At 40.0% G+C, this 11,808-nt stretch overlaps 1 non-coding gene across 1 annotated transcript; it reads left to right on the plus strand.

The window, feature by feature from the left end:
• Window positions 1–10,804: 10,804 nt before the first annotated feature.
• LOC121161112 lies at window positions 10,805–10,928 on the plus strand. The gene has a single exon (XR_005884630.1). It is a non-coding gene; the product is annotated as a small nucleolar RNA ACA64 (small nucleolar RNA).
• Window positions 10,929–11,808: the final 880 nt, after the last annotated feature.

The following is an 11,808-nucleotide window of genomic DNA, read 5'->3' on the forward strand; positions in this document are numbered from 1 at the left end:
TAATCTTTTTTTCCACTTCTTTTTTTTTACATTTCATTATTATTATTCATTTTACAATAGAGTTCCATATTCCCTCATCCCCTCCCAATTCCCTACCCCCCACCTAGTTCCTCTGTAATTACTAACATATAGTTCTTCATACTCAGTCATATGTCCATCATTGTGGGCATGGACAATGGCAGAGAATCCAGCATCCTATTGTCAAGATATAGTGAACAGTTTCATTGTAAGTCCATCTTTGTCTGGAAACAGAAATGCACGCTGCATCCTCACATCTGGATGTTAGTCTCCATTTCACAGCTACTGTATATCCCCTCAAATGAAAAATCATAATACAAAATCAACAATAGAAAGAAAAACAGAAATTTAAAATGCCATGAAGTTAAATGACATGTTACTAGATATGACAGTCTCCATTACTCAGCTATTATACATCCGCTTAAATGAAGAGCCACAAAACAAAATCAACATCAGGGAGAAAAAAGAAATGAACAACACTAAGAAGTTAAATGACATGCTATTAAATGACTAATTTGTAGCTGAAGAAATGAAAATCAAGAACCTTCTTGAAGAAAATGATGCCACTGCATGATATATGAGTCATTGAATGATTTAATCAGAAGAAAGTGTTTTGAAGAGATGAAACTAATAGAAAACAACAAAAACCATGTGTTATACTTTCTGCTGATTTTTGTTGATAAAGTGTGTCTCCCCCAGACAATAAACAGATGGGTTTTGTTTTTTAATCCAGTCTACTAATCTGTGATGTTTGATTGAGCTTAAGCCATTTGCATTAAGGGTTAAATATACATGGGTGGTACTTTGGTCCTGTCGTTTTAGGAATGGGTTTTTCATTGGTTTAGTCTTCTGTTGTCATTTTACTGGGGTGTTCTTCATGTTTGCCTTTGGTTTTGTGGGTGCTATTCCTCTTCTCTGTCAAGAGAACATCTTGAAGTATCACTTGTAGGACAGGCTTGGAAGAGGCATATTATTCTAACTTTTTTTTTTACTGTGGAAGAATTTTATTTCATTTTCAAAGACAAAAGAAAGCTTTGCTGGATATGTTATCCTAGGCCGACATTTTTTTTTCTTTTAGAATCTGGAATATGTCACTCGATTCTCTTCTTGCTTGTAGTTTCCTGTGAGAGATCTCCTGTGAATTTAATTGTCATTCCTTTATATGTCAATTGATTTTTTTTTCATGTGCACATTTAAGGATCTTTTCCTTATGTTCAATTGAAGAGAGCCTGATTATCATGTGTCTCGGTGAAATCACTTTTGATCAAGCCTGTTGGGAGTTCTGTGTCCCTCCTGGATGTGGTTTCCCAATTCTTTCTCTAGAATTAGGGAAATTTTCCTATATTATTTCATTAAATACATTTTCAAACTCAGCTTCTCTTTCTGCACCTTCTGGGACTCCCATAACTCTTATATTTGGCCTCTTAATAGTGTCTTTCAATTCTTGAGTACTGTTTTTGGCTTGATCCAGCTTGCTTCCAACTTTTTGTTTGTTTTCCTCTGGTGACAGGAAATATTTTCCAATTCTGAGATTCTTTCGTCTGCTTGCTTCATTCTATTTTGGAGACTCTCCACTGTACTTTTAATTTGCTCTACTGTGTTCTTAATTTCTGATATATCAGCCCTAATATGCTTTATTGCTTCCTTAAATTCTTTAAATTTTGCATGAGCTTCTCATTTTTCTTCAGAGCTTTAAAATGAGTTTTATGGATTTTGTGTCCCCTATTTTCTCAATGTCTTCCTCAGTTTCCAAAGGGTTTTGCTCCTTTGCAGGGGAATTTTCAGTAATATTCACTGTGCCTTTGTCTCTTCTTTTGCTCTTGATCATTGTACTTCTGGTTATCAGAGTCTTCTCTTTGGGGCAGGTTTCTAAGCTGTGTCACCCACAGGTCTACAATGCAGTTTTACTTATTGCAGTTGGTACACAATTTTTTGCTTGCAGCCACTTGTGTCACAACTTCCAATGAGTTCCAGGTCTGGGTTCTTACGTCAGATTTCCACCATGGTTTCCACAGCCCCAGCTCCTGGCTCATCAATCTCCACCTCATGTGATACAGTTCTGAGGCTGCACCATTGTCTCTGCAACCTTTCTCTGACATTCTGTTGGAGCAGGTCCCAGGATTAGAGAGACACTAGGTGTCCTATATAATTAGGTTGTTGCTGGCACTGATTTTGTTGGAACCTGTTGGACATTAGATCTGGGTGCCTCACCAACCTATTTTGACTGGTACAATGCCACAGTCGGTATTATTTTCCTGCGGGACCAGTGCAATCCATGGAACTCAGTAAGTTCTCACAAGCACAGCACATGCGCAGTTCGCTGTTGTCCCCTGCAGTCCTGAAGCATTTGCCACAGTGTGCAAAATGGCTTCTGAGGTACCACTACTACAATTATTGATCTTCTGGTCGTCAGATCTGAGGGCTACCCAGACCTGTCTTGGGTGGAACCTGGTTGCTGGTGGAGTTCCAGCTGCTGGTGGAGTTCAGATCGCCCGTTAGCTGGATGCCGCTGGAGTATCAGTCACTGCAACACCACACCATTGTGTCTGCTGCTTTCCTCTGTCTGTCAGTCTCCAGGTACCCCTCTGCTGTTGTTCTGTCCTTTTCTATTTCCTGAAATATGTCCTCTCTGCTTCAACATATCATGTCAACCCACCCATGAGCCAAGCATAAGTTCTTTCTTCTGAGAATTGGTTATAGGGACCTCCATATTAACTATAATTTTGAGGTTTAGAAAAGAAAAAGTGTGGTAGGAGCAGGTGACTTGAGTATTAGGGTGATCTGTAATATTTACTTTTATCTTCTTGAACTATTTAAATATAATTTTAATCTATCATTTCTATAGCAAATGAATTGTCTTGTACCTACTTGAATCTATTACACAGTGGCCAGAGCTGAGATGATCCTAAGCCAGGAACCAGAAGCCTCCTTTGGGTCTCCCACATGGGTATAGGGTCACAAGGTTGTGGGCCATCTTCTATTGCTTCCCCAGATCATAAGCAGAGAACTGGATGGGAAAAGAGCAGCAGAGAGCAGCCAGGACATGAAGCAGTTACTATATGTGATGCTCATGACTTCAGGTAAAGGATTAGCCTGCTGAGCCACTGTGCCAGCACCTTAATAGATATCAGTCAAAGAAAATATCTTTTATCTCTTTCCCTTAATCTTTCTCTCTTTCCTTTTTTTCTTTAATTTTTTGCAGACACATATTTTCAATTGATTCTATTGTCACAGGCTCATTGCATCACTAACCACAATGTTCAACAAGTAAAAAATAGAAAGACTACTCTTCTATAAAAGTATAGACAAGGACTATAACCAGTAATCAAATCATAAGATGTCAGCTTCAGTCATACATTTTGATTGTATTTTGTATTAACTACTGCATGTCAAAGATAATGTACAATTTGTCTGCTTGGGACTGGCTTATTTCACTAAGCATAATTCTATAGTTTTGCTAGCTACGTTTCAAGCACTCAATATCTGAGGCTAATGACTACTGTGTTGGAGAGCACAGGTACAGACTAGCTACATCAAGACAAAACTTCTGTTGCATAGCAGTGCTTCAGAGGTTATGTTCTCATGTGACGGGCCAGGACTTGCACAAGGCCTATGTGACACTAAGGTCCATGTTCTATGTCAGCAAGTGGCTGCGAGAACGTGTCTAAGCAGATATACTCCTATCATGTGCTCGAGAGCAACATGAGCTCTCTAAGAATTCCATGCAATTACACACAATGTCATCAAGTGTGACTACAAATCCTCTTTGCTGTTCAACAAATGAAAAATAAATTTTGCCTAATGCCTAGATTCAGTATCATAATACCTATGTGGTCTCTCTTCTTTGACAGGGATTCTAAGGTCAGTTTTTTTTTTTTTTTGCTGCAAAGAGAGTTTTCATAGAACCTAGAAATATTATGTGTTTCCAAAGAAGGGAAGAAACTGAAATATTGTGATACAGAGCAGAATCTCTCCCAGTGCTAAGGCTGTGCTTGCAACTGCATCCCTTGTAAAGGAAGGATCATTGTTCCTACCGACTGCTGCTAAGTGGTGACTGCGGCATGAATGGACAGGAAGACATGCCCCTCCCTCTAATGACAGCACTGTGGCAGACAGGAGAAAGCCTCTTGTCCATGTGGGAAACAGATGCTGTTATGGTAAGAGCAATTGTTATTCATTGGCTAAAATCTCATTTGGGAAGACTTATATTGCTGCTGCTTTAGAAGAGGTTTGTTGACCCTCCAAGTTGGAGGGAGAGATTAGTGTCAATGAAGGATCACATTAAGCCTGGGGATCACACATGCCTGGGTGTCCTTGAGTTGCTGCTCCCTTTGTGACAGGGAAAATGTTTGGTCTGGGAAAGAAGAACAGGAAGCTCACATTTGCTGTGGCATCTGATGTGACCACACTGTGACAGGTATTTTAAAAGAAAGAGGCACGGGTATGATGTGGCAGCTTAGCAGATAAAGTCCTCACCTTGCACACGCTAGGATCCCATATGAGCACTGATTCATGTTCCAGGGGCCCTGCTTCCCATTTAACTCCCTGCTTGTGGCCTGGGAAAGCAGTGGAGGCCCAAAGCCTTGAGAGTCTGTGTCCATGTGGGAGAACCAGAAAAGGCTCCAGGCTCCTGGCTTCAGATTGGCTCAGCTCTGGCCATTGTGGATGCTTGGGGAGAGAATAGGTGAATGGAAGTTCTTTCTCTTTGACTCTCCTCTACTCTGCATATCTGACTTTCCAAATATATATATATATATATATAATAATATATAATGTGATATATTATATAAATAATATTTATATTATTTATTATATAAATACTAATTATATAAATTTGTTAAAAAGAAGAAGAAGAAGAAGGAAGCACCTTGCCATGCCAACCCCCATTGTTTTCTCGCAGCCTGGTGCACTATGCTAAACTGAGTCAGGACTGGGACTATCTCTGTGATGCCATTCGACTCATTTGTTTTCAGTGTCCTCCTTCCAAGTTGCTCTGAATCATTTGCTTCCATCTTATTCATACAGGCAAAATGAACAAACAAAACAAAACAAAACAAAAAGGCAAAAAACCGCTTCAGGTGCTGGGTGTGTGAGTGCTTGGTCCCCTGTTACCCCAAGTGGGAGACCTGGATGGAATCCCTGGCTTCCAGCCATGGCCTAGCCCAGACATGGCTAATGTGGCCAGTTCAGAAGGGAATCAATAGATCGCTCTCTCTTTATCTTGCTCACTCTTTCTCTTTTCTGTAACTCTGTCTTTCAAATAGATTAATTTTTTTTTGGTTATTTGCTCCTCTTGAGTTTTCTTATCAAAACCAAAAATGTATGCTTCAGTATTACTGGCATGGAGGATAAATTGAGACATATTGTGGTAGGACCAGTTCTCATATGGAGTAGTGTCATTAACTTGTATCCTTTATGCAGTCTCTTAGTTTACAATGCTTTGTCATCTTACCCATCTGATCTTAGAGTTTCGATATTCAGAGGTAGACTTTATTTCATAAACTGCAATTACTGTTAATTAAGGCAATTCATTATGTATTCGCTCAAATGCATTTTTATATCTTTTCATTTCTGTGACACTTAATATGTAAATAAATGCAAAAATTATAGAAAGAGATTATAGCATGTATTTAATTTTAGCTCCAGGTGATAAGTGTACACAGTTATTCTAATCATTACCAACTTCATTTATTTTAATTATTTTTGCTAATAGTGAAAACTTAGATCAATATGTATTTATTTTAAATATTTATTTATTTATCTGGAAGACCAGAGCAACAGAGAGAGAAGTGATACTGAGAGAGGCATTTTCTAAATGCTGGTTCACCCCAAATGACTAAAACAGTCAGGGATGGGCCAGGCAGAAGCCATGAACCATGAATCAGCAAATCATTTTGATAGTCTTCTTGGCTGCCAAAACAAAAATACTTGGGCCATCATCGGTTGCCTTTTCAAATGCGTTAGTAGGGAACTGGATCAGATCTGGGGTAGCCAAAGCACAAATGGGAACTCCAACATGGGATGCTGGTATTGCACAGCAATGCAATCCACTGTGCCACAACATTGTCCCTAGAGCAGCTAATTAAACTCTTAGAGACACTTTTTGAAAATAATAAAATGATAGGACTTATTTAATAGGGTTCCAATAAAAATCAAATGAGATGACACATAAAAGCAATTAGGGACTTTACCTTCAGGTCACAATTGCAAAACATTGGACAAATTTACCGTCCTGACGAAAACCACGAAACATTACACACACACACACACACACACACACACACACACACACACACACACAGAGGAAGTAAAGAATGGTAATTCCAGGAGATAAGAGAGAAATGGAATAAGCTGTTGCCCTAGTTTACTGTCTTTGAGGATATTCTACACACAAGAGCAGAGGAGAGGAATCCAGGAACAACAAATTTTAGAGCAAAGAATGTTGCCAGGAAAAGTGAATGTCATTTCATAATGCTAAAGGGGTCATTTCATCAAGAGGGCAAAAGAATCTTGAACATATATAAGGCTAGTAATGAGCTTCAAAATACACGAAGAAATAATTGTTAGAATAGCAAGGAGAAGCACATCAATCCATAGCTTGATTTCTTCTCTTAAAGATCTTTCAAATTAACTGGGTTGAAATAAAAGTGACTTAGAAGTAGTGGTAAAAAGGGTAACAAATGAAAAACTGAATGAAAAAGCAATCAGGCTGTATATACTAGACAGATTTCAGTTACAGAGGTTAGGGAAACTGTGAAAGGCAGGATTATAGGGGTGCTGGAATTACAAGGAAATACTTGCCAAAACCAGGGTGACCTATGGCATGAAATGGTGGTAGGTAGTTTTTTCATAGCACAACAAGGATGAGAGGTAAAAGGTGTAAGATGTGATTTCAACTCTTTCTCTTTTCCCTGCAACAAACACTGAGCATTTTGTGAGATTGCCTTTATCCAAGATTGAATGCGATGTTCAGTGTAACTTAATTTACCTGGACAAAAAATGTAAAATGTAAAGATAACTACAGCCCCAAATTCAGGTTGAATTTTCTTTAATGCTGCAACCTAGTAGAGATCTGAAGATGTGTTTTTGTTTTATGTGACCATTTGGCAACCCAGGCTCCTTTTGCATTGGGTGTCTGCTTTTATCTTCATTTTCTAAGTTCTGTCCACTTAGCCAGGGCTGGGAAAAGAAAATACATCATTCATAAAAGATGCTTTCATTATTCCATGCCTATTTGTTAGACATGGCACCTGAATTCAAATTCCATTGACTGAAATTCAGATACATGCTCCCAAATATTGCCAAATGTGGTCTAGCTAGGTTCCCAGTGAAAAGGAGAGCGGTGGCACTTGTGAACATTATCAGTCTCTCAACAGACTCACTGCCTTGTCTGTTTATTGGTGATCAGGGAACTGTACTGTTTTGTTCAACACTGGGGCTAACTTCCGAAACTGAACTCTCATAGTGTTAAATCCTAATGTCTGTCTCCCTTAGCACAAGAGGTTTTTATGTGTCCTTAATCAAAAGGAATTCACTGACTTAGGGGAGCGACGCAGCTGACCTTACACGATTCCAATCAAGGGGCTCAAGGGACTATTTTCTTCTATAATAGTAAAGAATCTCAATGGCCAGTATTGTCCTTTGGGTAGAGAAATTTCAGGTCTGGGCAGAGAGTAATTTTTGTGTTTCTGCATTCCCACACCAATTGGATCCCATGTACCTATCACAAATTTTCTAAAAAACACAGCATCACTGACCAATCACAGGAAGGTCATGAGTTCCGCTCAGCAAACAGGCTCTAAGTTAATCATGCACCTCTCAGACCCAATTTCTCTCTCTCTCTCACCATTTTTAACATTGATTTTTATTGGAAAGTCAGTTACACAGAGAGGAGGAGAGACAGAGAGAAAGATCTTCTGTCTGTTGATTCAGAAGGACCCCAAGAGACTGCGATGGCCAGAGCTGAGCTAATCCAAAGCCAGGAACCCAGAGCTTCTTCCAGGTCTTCCATGCAGACATAGGTTCCCAAGGCGTTGGGCTGCTCTTGACCACTTTCCCAGGCCACAAGCAGGGAGCTGGATGGGAAGCAGAGCCACTGGGATTAGAACTGGTGCCCATATGGGATCCTGGCATGTACAAGGTAAGGACTTTATCTGCTAGGCTATTGTGCGGGGGGCCCCAGACCCAATTTCAATATAAGAACCTTCACTCTTAACTTCTTGGGGAGCCTGGGAATTAAGTGAGAGCTGCTTGACTCCTTACTCTGTATTTTTAAAAATAAAATATCTTTGTTCTTCCATCACCACGATATCAGTGATTGGCTTTCTATGTGTTGGGCAAGCAGACCCAGTGTAGGGGTTCTACAACAATGCCTCCAAACAGTTTGGGGTATTGTTGTACAACTTTCCATTTATTTTCTAAATGAGTTGAGTGATTGTAATTATTACAAATGCTCACTGAAAGAAACTGCACTGCAAACAAGATTATTTTCTAATATCATTGGGTAAAAATAAAACATAAAAAAGTACAGAAAGACTTACTGCATTCTTAAACCTCAGTATGTTAGATGAAGGTCAAAGACACTTATAAGCCATCTCATCTTGTAGGTGAGTAAACTAAGGCTGTAAGAGGGCAAATTGTGTGTCTATATCTTATTGGTATTTAGTAAGTGAACCAACATCCAAATTTTACTTATATGACCTCATTATTTTAACCACCAATATGAACTTATAATTTCTATGCTATATTTTAGTAAGCATAGTTTAGAAATATAATTTGTAAAATGACATAGTCATATCAAAAAATCTATTTTTTGCTTTTAATTTACATGTTGCTATTTTAATTGTGCTGGCAATAAACTCTACCAAGATAGTGCCCACTATTTAAAGGAGAATTGATTGATATGGCAGAGGAAATAATCTCCCTCTCTGAAACTAGATGATCATTTTTCTTTGTTTTCATAATTAAAAACTTAGATTAAGTTAGGACTGTGATGATGCACATTATTTTGGCTTTTAGGTAAGAACACACGAATTTGCTTTGCTATATCTCACTTGAGAGAACAGATTTGAAGCCAGACTGCTCAGGTTTAAGTCCTGGCCATGATGTTCACCAGTTCTATGACCCCAAACAGGTTACTTAATTTCTCTGGATCTCAGTTTCTGCATTTGTAAAACGAGACTCATATTAGTACAGTCTTCTTAAAGTGGTTGTGAAAATTAAAAAATTAATATGTATAAAGCTCTTAAATAGTGCCTGGTGTACACTGATTACGCAGCATACTTTAGCTTGAAGAGTTGCAACCTATACCGTGGAGGGGGTTGGTGGGGAAGATATTAATTAAAGAAATGTATAAATACCGTTAGCAACCTGCTCTAAGTAATAGAGAAAAGGTGTTAAGTGCTATTAAAGTGTTAACTAGTGAACCAGATTTAGATGAAATGGTATTATGGGGTTCTTTCTATTTTAGTTTGTCAATGGGTGAATGTTTTTGAAAGCAGAAAGGCTGTCTTAGTCTTCCTTATGTAAGGTGTCTGGTACATAGCAATGGCTCCAGACTATTTCAGAAAGATGGAAGAAAATAACGAAGGATGATGCAGAGGTCACCAGGAGAATATGAGATATTTTAAGGTGGACAATCCATAGGGGTTAGAGAAATGGGTTGGGTGGCGATGCCACTCCCTGAAGAAGTATAGCACTGCCCAATCAGGAGTCAGCATCGCAGGGCCTCCTGGGACCAGCAGCTTAATGTAGGTGTATACATTTGTTTATAAAGGCTCAGCTTATTTAAAACAGTCCCTCAGATCTTCTTGGAGCACTGATCCATTATTTCTTGCAGTATTGATGGCATGCTTGATAGCAGGGGATCTGGAAGTGTTTGTTCACCTCAAGGAAAGGCAGCAAGCTAGGTTTGCAGGTAGATTTCCCTCTGCTCTTGAGAGCTGAGTAATTTTAAAACAGACTACCTTCAGTCTAGAATCCAGGGTGACAGGAAACAGGTGAACATGAAAGTGAATGGGACCTGCTGGTCCGGACCTCAGGCAGCCTGGTGGGAGCCATTGGTAGGGCGCTTGCCTCGGACCACCAAACAACAAGCAGTCAGAGAACCTGAGATCTAGTGCTCCCAGACTTCTTCCTACATCATCCCTCATGGAGACTTGAAAACTAGGGACAGATATTCATAAAGTAACCAGAAAAGAAAAGAAATTGAACCAATTGTTTGACCCTCTGGTTTTGAATGGTGTTAATCTATTTGAAAGTTTATTTCAAAAACATTGCAATTAGAATAATTAATGATGGAGACATTAAGATCAGTGAGCATTTTACATGTATCTGTTGTTTTCTAGGTATTGTTATAAGAGTCTTATATGTATCAGTTTGTTAAATTCCATAGTAGCTAGCTCTATGACCTGGTTTCTATTATTTTCCCTGTTTTTACACATGGGGAAGCTAGAGGCATGAAATCTTAAACTTGCCCAAGGTCAACATTTAGTAGGCTACAGAGTCAGAGTAAAGGTTTAGTATTAAAGGAAGGCAGGTCATTTCTGAAGACCTAATAAATGCCGGGCACATGGTGTGCGCTTTTCCGTCCCTTTGATCTTATCCCATTGTCACTCACAGATCTTTCAATGTTATTATACACCAGAGTTCTAGTAAGAGAGACACAATTACAAACAACAGGAGAGTTTGGTTTAATTTTAGGAGCTCCTTTTAGAATATATAGGGGTAGATTCTATCCTTGGTTGAGACCCAGACCAAGGGATAGAAAAAGAAGAAGGGTGATGGCGCTGGATGAAAATTGCCCTGGCTTTGGCCATAGCCATGGATGAGATTCAGTACCTAGGCCACCAGGAGCCTTAGTTCATCTCCCACTGCCTGTGTGAAAAGGTGAGACCCAGGCCCCGACAGGCACAAAACAAGAAACGACAAGCAGGAGAAAAAAGGAAATCAAAGAGTATTCAAGCCACCACATGGGGGCTGGAAGGCCCCGGGACAAGTAGTGTCCCATTCCTGGATTGCACATGGCCGCTACCATGTGCGCGTCCGGAGCCGGTATCGGGTGGCCAGTGCGCCATTTGGCGGTAGGCTCTGCCTGCTGGCAGCCTGGCCAGGGAGCTCTGGGATTTGGTTGCCGTGATTGCTGCTTAGAAAGCTCCATGATGAACCCTCAGGGTTTTGGGTACATGAATCAACCCTAAAGATTCCCAATGATGTAAATCTTCCCCGATGGACCTCTACCTAATTTGGTCTCAACCCATGTGTTTTTAAAATTGTATAACCAAATATATTTTCAAAACCTTTTACTACTCAGAAATTGGGCGGGAGAGCAAAGAAACCTTCCATCTCCTGTGAACGTGTGAGGAAGCCGTGTAGTGTAACCTCTCAGACACATAACAGGTAACTTGTAGACAATAGATTCAAGACAACATTAGACAACAGTAAAACTACAAAGATATATAGGGGGAATCAAGAGCGACCCTGACAACCTTTTAACAGGAGGTCATGTGCACAGAGCACTGGGGGACCACAGAGTGGAGCAGGTGGACAGGAGGAGGCTTGTATCCCAAACCTGGAGTCTCCCAGATCCCCACCAAGGGCTATCAGTACGGGTGCAAGGACCACATCCCAAGTGCCAAAGAGACCACGGGGGACTGGAATGCCTTCGGAGGCCGAGAACTCAGAGGACATCACCCCTTCCCCCCGCCTTTGGACCTACCACACGGGATGAAAGAAGCTGAATCCTTCATCATAGGATCCAAGGCCATCGGAACAACAACCAGGAAACCTGAG

The sequence above is a fragment of the Ochotona curzoniae genome, unplaced genomic scaffold (assembly GCF_017591425.1).
Source record: "Ochotona curzoniae isolate NIBS_2020 unplaced genomic scaffold, NIBS_Ocur_1.0 contig_4612, whole genome shotgun sequence".
Classification (NCBI taxonomy): Eukaryota; Metazoa; Chordata; class Mammalia; order Lagomorpha; family Ochotonidae; genus Ochotona; species Ochotona curzoniae.